The sequence below is a fragment of the Centroberyx affinis genome, unplaced genomic scaffold (genome assembly GCF_046629955.1).
Source record: "Centroberyx affinis isolate AG114_WGS23_722 - 3 ecotype Tasmania unplaced genomic scaffold, CSIRO-AGI_Caff_v1 ptg002180l_1, whole genome shotgun sequence".
NCBI lineage: Eukaryota > Metazoa > Chordata > Actinopteri > Beryciformes > Berycidae > Centroberyx > Centroberyx affinis.
The window spans coordinates 366,309-380,620 of record NW_027280488.1 but is presented as its reverse complement, the minus strand read 5'-3'; the positions used below and the strand labels follow the sequence as shown (position 1 = coordinate 380,620).

Below are 14,312 nucleotides of genomic sequence, written 5' to 3'. Positions count from 1 at the left end.
CTGTTTGACTTTCTCTTTATAAACTTCTTTAGAGGAGGAGGGGCTAGCCCATGGAGGATTTTATACACCAAAGTAGAATCTGCATATTTTATTATGTTTTCCCAGCTCAACAAATCATATTTCTTCAAGATGTTACAATGATGGTACGCATTGGGCTTTTTGTCTAGAATTTTTAGAGCTTGTTTGTAAACAGTTTCAAGAGGCCCAACTTGTTATACAGTATGTCATATGTGGGATAATCACTGCATTAAAATATAATATAATAATAATAATAATATAATAGTTAAGTTATTTCTAATGTATCTAAAGTTAGACTAATTACATTTTATTCTATTTACAGTTCTTTTCACTTGTTGTTTAAAGCAGAGCTGTGAATCGATAATAATTCCTAAATATTTGAACTCATGTACCACTTCCTGCTTTGTTCCGAGTACAAACACATCAGGGTCTATATCTGTGCTTGCCTTTTTAGAAAAAAAACCTGCAAACAGTTTTCGACACATTGAGATGTAATGTAATTCTTGTTGTTGTGACTGCACTGGAAAGCAAAGTGACAGATTGTTTTTGGCAAGTCGCTAATAGAGTGCTGAGGAGTGCTGAGGATGGTTACAGCGGTGACAAGTGTCTCCAATTTATGTTTTCATTTGCAAAGTGACACACTTCTGTTACAAATAGCACAGACCCGGCTCCAAGCACCGCTGTGGGACCAGGGCCCGCCGCACAGGAGAAACTTAAAGCTGCAGTATGCAACTGTTTTCACATTTTTAAAAAACAATAAATAGTACAATATATTACATTATCACTCACTGTGTCTGTGACTCTATTCATGCCTAAATCCCTGTGATTGCTTGAAATTGTCTTTTCAAAGATGTTGGGGATGTTTTTGGGGTGTATACCATTAGATGTGGGGGCGTGGCCAACTGTGAGCTGGTTGTGGCTATCAAGGTGAGGCTAGCAGCCACAGGGCAGGAAGACACAGCAACAACAATGGAGGAAAGCAGGAAGAAAACAAAGAACAGCTAAGCTAAATGTTCAAAAACAGCATTTTTTTTTATTGCAGATTTGCTGCAATAGCTATGTTGACAGTAGTTGTTGAAGCAGAGCAGAGTGCACTAAAAGAAGACAGATATAATGGCGCTGTGGCTTAGTTGGTTAAAGCGCCTGTCTAGTAAACAGGAGATCCTGGGTTCAAATCCCAGCGGTGCCTTTTCAAGGAGGATGGAACAAAGTCGGCTCCATTAACGCCATGCTGCAATGAACCTTGGTTTCCGGTCTTCTCCAGCCTGCCGACACTTCCAACTCCATCCTCTGTGGCAGCCAGCCTGACCTGGCCACGTTATATATGAACAGTATTTTAAAAAATGTGACACACTATTTTGTTGGAATGGATGAGCTGTAATGCCCTGTGATGGTGCGGTGGTTAAGACCCCCCACCTCAGGAAGCACTTTTACCCCTGCTGGCCTGGGAATTGAATCCCGCAGAAGCTTTTCTCCTCGGTCTCCATGGCTCCGTGGCCCTCTCAGCTTTCCTACTGTTTCAATCATAACAGCTGCTGAGGTGAGTCGACTTCCTTTGAAAACAAGTTTACGTGTGCCTAGTGGTGGCTGAGCCTTTCTGGCGCTATGGTGAATGGTGTCTATATTTCTCTAAAACATTTGTTATTTAAAGCTTTAGTTATTTTGGCTACATTTTATTAGCATAAATTGTACTTATTAGGACCTAAAATGTTTGTCAAAAAATGTCATTGTTATCAATTGTCTATCTGATTAAATACATTTTCCTCTTTTGTGGTTAGGGTTAGGGTTAGGGTTACAGGCTTTTGTATAATCCAGTTCATTTCCCCCTTCCTTTACTCAATTACTGTCAAAACAAGTAATCTGGTTAGTATATCAGCTAACTCACTTTCCAGGTAAATCCTCTTATACTATATACTAACTATACGTTACATTCACTAGTGCATGTAGGCCTAGGTAGCAAAGTTACACAACATAGCTTAGCACTAACGTTAGCATTGTTTGACAAACTATCACTAAATGCCCAGCTAGATAGAGTCATGTACTGACGGTAGAGCATAATAAATGGTGTTCATTGCCTGTTCAGTAGGCCTACATGTGTTAGCATTACTGACAACATGGTGTAACTCTACAAAGGACTATTGGCTTATATTCACAGAACTTGAATGGATAGAACGTATTCCCATTCCAAACTACGTTCCTGGATGATTGAAGCGGCATCCATTTTCATGTGTAGTTGGGCTAGCTTCCATATAAACTGACTTAAGGCAAGTCGCTGAGAGGAGAAGTTTTGCATCAAGGACCAAAGGACTTTCTCTGTCTCCTTGCTGCCATGGGTTGCTAACATGCTAATGCTGACTAGAAGAGCTAGAGAGAGAAGTACAGTCTTAATGCTACGTTAACCTCATCGCTACCGTTAGCTTTCAGTTGAGCTTTGACAATTTGCTAAGCACTTGTGCTGCATCTGCACAGTTCTCAAGAAAGTGTGACACACTTTATGGCCTTATTGTACATACATACATAGAAATTAACCCTTAAAATTCCATAATCGACAAATTACCATGGCAAACAGTGGAAGGACCATTCTATCCATTCAAGTTCTGTGGTTATAGCTCATTCAACTCCACACATCTTCACTAGACGTCATCCTCTGCTTTGACTGGGTTTACTGCACTCAGCAGTGCTACAACACCTTGACTTGACTCATCCTTTTTGAGAGTGTGCAGTAAGCTTGATTTATCTTGCCATATCCTAAGTGGAAACATCAGCTGCAAGTTGAAATGAGATCTCATGTTTGTTCTTGCAGCAAGTATTTTGTGAAGAGAGGGTCGCACTCAGAAATATATCATTCACTTGATTTAATTGTTCATCTGTCACAGAGTAATTGTAACAAATACTACATAGGTCAAACATCGAAAGTTGAAAATTAGGGTCAATGAGCACAGAAGTAGTATCAGACGGGCAGATATGACATCACCCGTGGCACGCCATATCTGTGAACGTGGGCACAAAGTTGAGGATCTAAAATGTATTGGAATTGAAAAAGTGTGGCTCAACCGAAGAGGTGGTAATCATGAAAAATGACTCAGGAGACAACGGGAGTGTTTTTGGATGCATCAGCTAAAAACCCTTTATCCTGCTGGCATGAATGAAGAATGTAATTTGATCCCTTTTCTATAAACATAAGTCAAGTGACACTATATCTTCCAGAGTGTTATCTGTTCCTGCCATTCAAAAAAAAAGTTCAAAAAGTTGAAGTCACTTTGTAAGGAATTAAGAAAATTGTTCAAAGTTGCATTATACCAAATTAGTAAGTGTGGCTTTGATAACAGATGTGCAACTATTGGTTTGAACTGATTTATGAACGGTGAGAAACCTGAGGCCCACAGTGATAGCAATAGGTGTTTTGGAATATACTTTATGAATAATGCTAATTTTAAATAGTGTTATTTCAGTATGTCTAACTGGATGGTGGATGTACTTCAGATGAAACTGTTTGAAATTACAATGCACAGTATTGACTGACATTGAAATTCTATGTGATTACATTCTATGTGATGCGTTTCTATGTGATTACAACACCATGATTAGAAATGAGGTTTACCTGGCAATCTACCTGTCCCCTATAAAGAAGGAACGTATTCCTTCATTTGTACACACTGATGAAGGCTGGATGGCCGAAAACGTTCTGTGACAGATGAACAATTAAATCAAGTGAATGATATGTTTCTGAGTGCGACCCTCTCTTCACTAAATGGATGGTTTTCTGGAAATATAATTGTATTTTGTTTACATTGGTGTCTGGTTGCCTTATCACCAACCAGAGATCATAGTTTACCCAGTTTTTTATTTACCACTACATCACTGCGTCTGACCGGCCTGATTGCATGGCCAGATGAACTTTACAGCGATTGATGAGGTAAACTGACCTCAGACCTCCCCTGCAATTGGCGGATATTTTATGTAAACAGGCTCTGGTTCCCATTACAGGGACAGACAGAAGTGGCCAAGGCCCATTCATGTTTGATTTCACTCACTTTCACGCAAAAAATATTTGATTTGATTTAATTCAGCTTCTTGTCATAAGAGATGATTTGTCAGCTTGGCCTCACGTTCAGTTTACAAATAAAGCGATTTTCTTTTAACCATTTTTTTATTGAGTTTGGCAAGTCCCACTTTGTCTTGCTGTGGGAAAACGGTTTGTGATAGATCAAGTTTAGTAACCATGAAGGACTCTTACATTCAATCTATCAAATTAAATACATGTTGTCAAAATGTGATTTTGTAATCTGATGTGTAGCTCTGGCATGACACTGACACTGTCAGTGAAATATAGATCTGTCACATATCATTTATCATACATCCAGAATCTGAAGGTCCTGTAAGCAGTGAACCAGCTTCCGATTTTGTCTCAACAATTCATCCTTTCTGAAATATTCTTTTCTTTTGGTGCTCAGCTAGTCAGGTGGTCCGCATGTGTGTCTTTCAACCTTCCAGTTGCATTTATCCTGGTAGGCTTTGGGTCATGATAAATGGGGCAACAGGTTGTGAGCACATGTTTCCTGCTGTAAAGATCAGGTTTAGCGTAACATTTGGGTATAGATATGCGCTGATGTCAGATCCTGAAACTCCACATCGTTAACTTTTCAACATTAACGTTAACTTGGCTCTGCATGAGTGGCATGAAAAGGGCGTCAGTTGGTTATCTAAGTGAGTCCAAATGTGATCTTGTAGATTTTATCATTATAATGGAGAGCGAAGATCAAGCAAAAATGACCAGAAATCTATTTGGAAGCCATATCCAGGGCCATTGAGGACTAATGTTCCCTGCAAGCTGACAGTTTGGTGACCTACGACTGATATTTTATCACATTGAACAAATAATAATAATAATATCTTGTCAGTCATCAGTTACTGTTCTGTTTGTCCTCAGACATTTAGTTGATATAAGTGGGTCTGGTCTTTTTGCCGGAAAATTATATTAGATTCAGAGACTTAGTAAATTGACACTCCTGGTTGTGAAGCAGTGGTTACATGTACAGTAATTGACTATCAGCTTTCAACTACAGCGATCAATCCAAAGTAGCAAAATTGGACATGATGTTTTATAGGACACCGAGCGCATAAAAATCTGTCATCACATTATTGTTCCACTCATTTAACAAAGCAAATAATCAAAAGAAGGAATGTGCCACTGCAGGGACGGCCTCTCTTTTCTGTTGATGAAGTTTGAGTTTCTGTAGTTGGCGCTCTTTTCCTCCTTCTTTTTATTCCAAACAAACTGAAAATGTAATGTAATTCATGAACTGGATATAGGCTGACTCACTATTGTGATTAGCAGAAATTTATTTATATGAAAATGTCAAGCACTATTACTTTAAAGTAGCACATACTATGTGAGCTTGAACTTTTTCGACAATTGATTTATTTCATCAGTCTCTCTTTTGTTGCTGTTCTTGATCTTGGCCCTTGCCAGGATTCTCTGCAGTTCCTGGCCTCTGAAACGGGAAGAGTGAGACCGGTGAGCTTTTTATCTGTGGGAGAGGGCAGATGGAGGAGCGGGTAGAGAGCGGACTGATCTGCCAGACGCCTCCGGGCACGACCAGGTGGTCTGAGGCCAGATGTAGTCTCTGTTCTTGGACCGAGCAGTTACCCAGGTTTGGCTGCTCCTGGTAGTTAACCAGCAGCGGGCTTTGCTTTTGAATTGGCTCAATCGTCTGGCATGCACAGTTATAGTAACAGTAATACTGGCAGACAGATTAAAGAGGAAGCTGTAGTGTCTGTGACGCCCTTTTCACGTCACTCGTATCGAGCCAATATCACCTGCAATGTTAACACAAACCTGAGTGTAGTTCTATCTAATCCGCACGTACCAGAGTCTTTGTGGATGGGTGATCATGTGTGTGTGTGTGTCTGATGCCTGCTTTGCCTATTTTCCTCAACTGTGTCCCCCCCACCCCCCACCCCATATACACACACTGCTCCTACCTCATTCTCCTCACTCCTCTCCATCCTCTGATCCTCCCAGATGGTATATAACTGATATCCATGATGTGGTTGTTGGGTGATCAGTGCCTCCTGGTGGCCAAGGTGCAGTCGGATTCCTGTGTGAGCTGTGCCGTCTTCCACAGGGTTTCTGACACACACACACACACACACACACACTCATACACACAGGCACCTGACGTCCACCATATGTCACCCCCAAGAGCAGCTTTGTCACATTTGAAGAAAAATAAGATTTTACGACTCAAAATAGAGATTGTTGCTATGTGTTTTGCATCTACTGCAGATTCAGACATCTATGAGAACTCCTATGTGATGTTTCCAGTCTCTAGTATATTGCAAATGCCTTTCTTTTCGCTCCAGCCAAATTGGAGAGCGGAGGGATTGCTCGGGTCTGAGCACCACATGGGTAAAGCTGTATACTTTGGGAGCTGTTCAAGTGGCTTCGTTGTGGGTGAATATTCGGGGCTGTTTTACCCTCCGACTGGATGGCGGATCTTTTATAGATGGAAATGCCGGAGCCGTTCCACTGCAGCGAGAATCCTCCGAACGGTTGGAAGCGCGCGGAGTCCGGGGTCGGCGGTAATTGCACTGTCACTGCGGATAATGGCACAGTCAGCGGGGCGAGCTTCTACTTAGGAGGCTTCACTCTGGAAACGCAGAAATCACAGGCCTGATCTGAGGGCGTATTGTAATCTCTACCGAACGGGATTAGATCGATTTTAATGACAGCCTCGGGTCTCGCCATTTGATGTGGCACGGTAGAAAGTACCCGGAACATGATGGCCCTGCCTCGGGGCTCTCATTAAAGCCGACGTGCTAAACCGTTGGCGAAAGACGCAACATGTGGAAGCACTCGAGCTGTGTGTAGAGGCGACTCCCACTCCGAGGACCACCTAACCGCGCTGGAGAACAGCAATTACCGTGAAAAGAGATAATCAAAGCTACGTGGGGTGGCGCAGATGGACTCAATGTGACATCTGGGTTCTGCGGTGTGTGTGTGTGTGTGTGCATGTGAAACCCCTACACACTTTCCTGGAGATCTCAAATTGGAGCATGGGGTAGCATTGGAAGGTAGAGGCATCTTCAAAGCGATACTTTCTCTCTTAATCACCTTTTGCAGCGTGTCCGCAGGTTCTGAAAAAGGCGTAAAAGTGCCATAAATTCCATTAACTCAACTCAAGGTCGTACAACGTTTTGACTACAGTCAAATAAAGCTTTTCAAGTCTTAAATTCGTTTTTTTGACAGCTTATAAATGTGGTGGCAAGAAATCAGTCATGCAGAGGTTTATTCTGATTGGTCTGTGGCTGTTTTAAATAGTTGTTTCATAAGTGTCATTAAAAACTAACTACTTGCCACCCTGTTTTATCACTGAAATTGGTTTGTGCCATTTAATCAACTTATTTCAAAAGATGATTTCAATAATTGTTCCTCACCCGTATTTACCCACTTCAGTGTATTACTATTTCCTGTTTGTCCAGGTTTCAACCCAGTGTATGTTTCATATTAGAGCCGTTACTCTGTCTTCATTTATTTTGTTGATGTGAACGGCATACTTTGCGATGAAGTGTTAATAGTTTGATCTAGCATCATAGCGTTCCTGCTGCAGGAACACAGGCCTGTAAAGTGCTGAGGTCATATTTGGCTTCCCCCGTTTGGCAGAATGACTTATTGCAAGTCGGTTTAAGACGGCCGTTAAATGCCAAATGTTGGACCGGTCTGTGGACTTTAGTATTTACTTTCTGTGGTAATGTTTGTTGAAGTGGAGTCCTGCAGAATGACAGGATCTGTGGGGTACTGCAGTGATTTTCCCTTATTAAGTGCAATACAATCGTTTGCAAACATAAAATATATGATTTTGTGTAAATTTAAACTGCTTTAAATATAGTAGATAGACAATTAAAGATCCTGAATTTGAACGTTTATGTGTGTAATTTAACTTTTATGCACCATGTGTTTTGTACGCCAGCATGTGCCACAGAAAATAACTGAAAAAGCTGAAGATTCCACAGGTGATTGACAAAAGCCTTTTATGCCATTTTAAAATAGAAATCAGTGCAAATGTGATTGACTTTTTTTCCTTCAGGCACCATCAGCGTTTGTGACCTGTGAAATGAGCCTTCTACAAAGGACATCTGGAGTATCTATCAAGATAATGTGTAGTGGAAAGGTTGGAGCACAACATGGTTAATCTCAACACACTACACTTTGACTGGGCTCCTTCCACACATCAGAGACAATATCATCTATTAATAAAGCTTCAGTGAAAAAGGACACTGAAGATACGACCACTAGAAACTTATGAGCTTAGAGGGTTTTTATGTAAATAGTTGCACAACCCCATGTGTATAGTATGTCATTAGTGCATCAATATGGGTTGGGTTCTCTTTAATTCCAAGGTTTTATTTTTGCTCCTATTAGAGGAAGGAGGGAAGAAGACATCTAACATCTGCCATGTCTGCAGCCAAAACCTTGACATCTCTATTGCCAGAATAGCTGGCCAAGCAAGTTCCTGATGAAAGAGCAAGCGCTGGTCCAACGACATGACAAAAAAGTTTTGTGGCTGAGACACCAACTCGCCCTGCAAATAAAACACAGAGCTCCTGGTCTATCACCCAGCTGTAGCAAGGAACATTTCATCACATATACTGAGGCATGGCTGTCAAAATGCAGAATGGGTTACGCTTTTGTTACCTACTCATACTGTACTCTACATTACCAGCATAACAATGGCAAGGTAAGCTGTCTATCTCAGTGATTGTGTATCTTGTTTAAACAGCAATTGTGTGTTTGTGTTGGCTTTTTAAGTGTGGCGAATGTCAAAACCAGCCGACTTGGCTGTCTCCACTGAGTATTGATGCAGAAATCTAACAAATCACATATGCCATTTATGAATTAATCGGGTGGGAAAGTTTGCCAGGCGAGGAATTCAGTTTTTATTTATTCAATTCCAAGTGAGTAATTCTTTGCATTGTGGTCGGTATTCAGTGGTGTCAGCCAACAATCCTTGTATTGGCATTCCTAACATACTGACAGGCCAATAAAAACATCTATTTTATTTTTCAGTCTAACACCACCTATCTGTCTATCTATCTTCCAAGTTTTCCTCTTAGCTTGACTTCATTTTCACAATTGTATTGTTGACCTTTGTAAAAGGCTTCTGCAATCAAGGCAATTCACGAATCTTGGCTTATTCTGCTTATTCTTCACTTGAAATGGATAATGGCATCAACAAAATGCCTAAAGGTCATTCGAATGTCTTTGAGTTTTTGAACCCCAAGGCTTTGAGGAGGAGGAGGAGGAGGAGTACAGCAGAGGAACTCCTGCTTGCGACCTGCAGCAGAGGACTGACCGATGGCCACAATTACAGAGGTGGATCAAGTGGTGTGCAAGGTCCTGGCAGAGCAGGGTGATCATTCAGGCAGCAGGGAGGGACAGAGAGACGGTGAGGGCTACGAGACAGCAAGAGAAAAGAAGAGGAAGAGAAAGAGGAGAAAAAGTGGATGAGGAAGTCGTAATGTAGAATTCACAGGAGGAAGCGGAATGAGAGGGCAAGATGAGAAATGAAGAGAGGAAAGAAGAAGAAAGGGCGGAAGAAAGGCGGAGGTGATGAAAAGATGAGTGAGACCTAGTCAGGGGATGGAATGAGTGGGATACTGCAAGATGAAGAGGAGGAATGACAGAAAACAGAAAACAAACAGAATGCAATGCTGTAGTTCAGACCACCTTAGTTGAGTCCAAGTCAATTCCAAGACTAGGTCCAAAGGTGGTCGAGACAAAGAAAGACCTATTTAAGACCAAGACCAATAAAACAAACTATGTATATTTCTCTCCAAATGCAAAAATGCCAATGAAGGAGTTTCTAATGGGTGAACAGAGATGTAGATCTATCTGCAAATCTCTGTACTAAACCCTTCAACATCCAACTAATCAATGCATAGAAGCTTGAGGACCATTACTTACTTTCTACTGGTGAAATCCCTTCAATTGTTTGTATTGCTGGGGAGAAAATAGACCAAACATCGGCGGGTCATCGTCATCGTCCAATAGTAGCTGAGACCAAGAGTGTCCAAAAGTGTTGAGACCGAACTCAAGTACTACTAGAATTGGCGAACGAGCAGCTTTAAGAGTCTTGATGGTCAGGTGGGCATCACTTCCTCATTAACATCTAACAAGTGGTAAACAAGTACCATGCCACCTCGCTTTATTCCTCCCCTAAACCTTGCAGCCTCGAGTGACTTCTCTCATTTAACAGAGGAAATTCCCTTCTGACATCATGTCTTACACATGTTCACAATAAATACAACAGTCCATCTGTCAGGTACAATATACAAAAATCAGTCCTGTAAACACGCATACACTCAGCTCTTCAAAAGGCAAGGGGAACACTAGTAAATACTGACCGTTCACCTCCGGTGGTGATCTGACTCCTGATGGGAAGGGGTCTCCTGACCCCAATCCAGACGAGGCACAAATGGTCGCCAAATGGTTTGATGAGCATGAAACCACAACCAGAAACACATGGCATCTGGGATCTCAACCCAGCTGAACAGTTACGGGAGAGTCTGGTGGGCCATGTGAGACTGTGTTTTCCACCTTCATCAATAAAACATCAAATGATGTCATTCCTTGCGGAGGGATGGCGTTGCATCTCTCCAAGGGCGTCTCAGACACTTCGGAAAGTACTCCAAGGCGCGTTCTGAAGGTGTTCTGGCAGCTCGCGGTGGTACAACACCCTATTAAGACATGCAGCGTTGGTCCGTCTTTTATTCTGGCGCTTAACCTGCGAGTTTGCGGAGTCTTCTAGAAACAGGCCCTAAGGGTGTTTACCAGCAGTGTTCAGGGAGCTGTTTGCTTAATGCCTTCTACTGCTGCGTTTAGCATGTACCATTACACCCTTAACAGCTGAAAGAACACACGTGCATACACACACATGTACGCACACGCAATGATTCATGCTTTCCACGGCGCTGGTAATGGTTCAATAAAAGTGCTTTCACAGTCCAATAACCCAGCCACAGTTTACACTATAGGATGACTAATCAGCCTCATCAGATAGAATGCGCACAGTGGAAAAACGATCCAACGCCACATCAGTGTTTGCTCGAAAATGTCCTTTGTTGTAATGGGGTTTGCGGTCGGTCCTTCTGACAAAGCCTCCCAAGCACAAGAGGGACATCGATTCATCACGGGAGCGGGTGCCTCATCATCATTTCAACAGTCATCATCCCTTAAATGAAAAAGCTCAGTAGCAAATATGAAGATAGACGGGACGTGTTTACATATGCAGGATTGTTCGGTCGCATTGATGTGGTCTAGATTAGTGGGTTGTGCACGTATTCATCATGCAGTGTACATGTAAGTACAAAGTTCCCGTGTCGTGAGGTTTTCGTGGGAGGTTTGCTTATCCTCAGTGAGGGTCTAAGGTTGGGGTGGGGTCATAATATACTGTGAAGCCCTTTGAGACTGTAACTCTGGTTAAGGCCTATGCAAATAATGTTGAATCTAGTGAAATGTGCAACATATGAGAGTTAAGAGCAAGCATCTAGAGTTACACTTTCAGCAGATAGTGTATGAAATGTCCTCTGCAGCATTCTCACTAATGTGACATATTGCAGTTCATTTAGGCGTGGTTGTTTGAAACAAGCTGATATTACACAGTTGGTATATTATAGGTTGGTTTAACAGACTTATGGTTGCGTCTTTTCCAAGACAAAAAGCAAACTGACCACTTCCATTTTCTATATAACTGCTACATAATTTCATGGTTCTATCTTGGAGACGCCAAAAGAAATTACCAAGTACTTACCAACTCTACCATAGAACCTCTATTTTTAGTACATAGAGTTATGGTTCATTCCAGGACACTGGAGAAATGAACCGTTAGTTTCTGGGAAATTATTAGCAAATTGCAAACCCATAAATAAACCCATGGTAAAGAAAAAAGAAAAAAGGAAAATGCCCCTTCATGTTCTGCAGCATGTTTTAATGCCTTTCATACTATCATTGTCTTTCCAGTTCACAGGAGGTGTCTACACTTAAGGCCAGTCATCCCAACCCTTCAACACTACAAATACTTTAAACCATATGAGATCAAAGACAAGACTCTAACTGCAGTTCTTACAGTATGAGCTGAAAAGAACGACTGCACGATACTGTGGGAAGGTTACTTTGGTGAGAATTTTGCGATGGTGAGTCCTTCCAGCGATGACAGTTACCTGGATCCAATCCCCCTCAATCACAGAATCACTAGCCACATCCAAATTGTGCTCCCACTGAAAACGTTTCATTGGCTGCCTGATTAACAACAGGCCGGGCACATTGGTACAGCGTGACTTCATATTGCTGAACAGCTGAGACTCTGCAAGGACCCAGCCACTGTTAAATTCCTTTGGAAGACCGCCCTCTCTTTAACCGTGATTACAAGAAAACATCTGTAATGTCAGACTGAATTAAAATACTGTCAGACAGCGTGAAGTTATAGATCCACATCATACTTAATACAGGTGCAGGATGGAGGAAAATCAGAATTGAGGAGAATGGAATTGGATTTCTGTTTACAAAATCCCCCCCAAGATATATTTAATTAATCTTAATACATCAACACTGTGATTGCAAGGGCCTTCATTAGGACGTTTTAGTTTTGACAGGAGAGTTAGAAGCCAGGGAAACCTAAAACCCATTAGTGGTCCTTATCTGGCTCTGCAGGATTCATGTTGAAAGGGTTTCCACACTCAGGAGGATGCCAAACGTTGCAGACCATGCACAAATAAGTGACACTAATGATAGAAGTCTACATGTTTTTCCATCCTTTTGAGTGTGGGAACATTTAATGTGAATTGTGGACTTTTGCATTTTGCACTATACACTGCCAATTTGAGTCTAGAACACAGTGATACACCCCTTTTTTTCTCCTCACTCACTCTCTCTTTTCTGTCTACTGAATATATCCGTATCTGTTAATCTTCTCCTAATTTGAACACTTTAGTTCACATGTTTTCAGGACATATTGGTTTAGTGTTGGGAACTACTGTAGCTTATATTGGTTAGAAACACTGCAATGTGTCCTTGTGGTTGTATGCTCCTGTAACCATAAACCATAAATATACACGCAAAGGCCAAGCATCATACAAAGCATATCACAGCTATGTTGCTATGTTGCTCTCTCCCTAGCAACAGATCCTTATTGTCAGTGGCTGTCTTGGAAAAGGCGGGTACATGCAAAAATGAACCCAGTCACCCTGTCACCCAAACATGATGAATTTCATTGGATTCAGTTCCTCGCTGTGCCGGGGATACAGACACTAAAGATACATGCTTATTTACTTATCCTACAGATTCATTCCTTTCTTCTTTTTTCAGTCTTTCTTTCAGTCACTCTCAGATTTCATATCACCAACAGATGGCACTCTCAAATACAGTTTATCTGCATCTGTGACAGATTTGTTCTAGGTGCTAATGAGTTCCTTCAGTTCATAGTTGTGTTTTCACACACCCTCATTAAACTTGATATATCCTCCATTAGTACTGTATTCAAATTTGTCAAAATCCTAATGACTTCCTAATGACATTTTGTCTGAATATCAAGGAAAAGTTGCAAGAAAATAAGTAAAGGTCATTTTCAACTAGCTGTAAACACCATCTGAATCATTCAGCTCCCCACTAATAGTTGCAGATTATGTCCAGCCTGGATTTGATCCTGGATGGAGGTATAATACAGTATTTGAGCCATAATAGATGAGAGAGAAAGTTCAAAAGAGAGAAAGAGATGAGAGAGAAAGTCCAAACAGTGTAGCTCCATAAGCTATTAAACAACAACACTAAATCATCCCTTGAAGTTGACTGGACTGCAACTGTTTAGCTGTTTCATTTAAAAGTAATTTGAAGTGTGAGAATGATGAGGTGAGAGCAGTTTGAAAGTAAGAGTGATGAGGTTCAGGGCTGCATTTACTACTCTGCAAGGTTCTTGCTGTTAATAGGAATGTGTTCCCATTCAGGATGGGATTTTCATGCTGGGCTGAAAAAGCCCAGCATGAAAACCTCATATAAACCCTGGTTTATAGGGCGTACAGGTCTGGAAAGTCTGCAAACATAAGGAAAATGTAATTTGATAATGTCCAGGATTTAAAATTTTGAGAATTGCATAAAAACAGTGGAATATTACAGGAAAAGAAATGTGTTCTTCAGTCATTTTATACATTAGTAGTTGCAGACGTGTCGTTTCATATCATGTGATATACTCTTTGTTTTTGGAAGAAATAATCTTCACCTATAGAGCAATACAGCCCAA

General features: G+C 41.3%; 1 non-coding gene across 1 annotated transcript; it reads left to right on the top strand.

Annotated features, from left to right (window-relative positions):
- Window positions 1-1,133: 1,133 nt before the first annotated feature.
- On the top strand, window positions 1,134-1,207 carry trnat-agu (transfer RNA threonine (anticodon AGU)). Its single transcript has one exon. It is a non-coding gene; the product is annotated as a tRNA-Thr (tRNA).
- The last annotated feature ends 13,105 nt before the right edge of the window (window positions 1,208-14,312 follow it).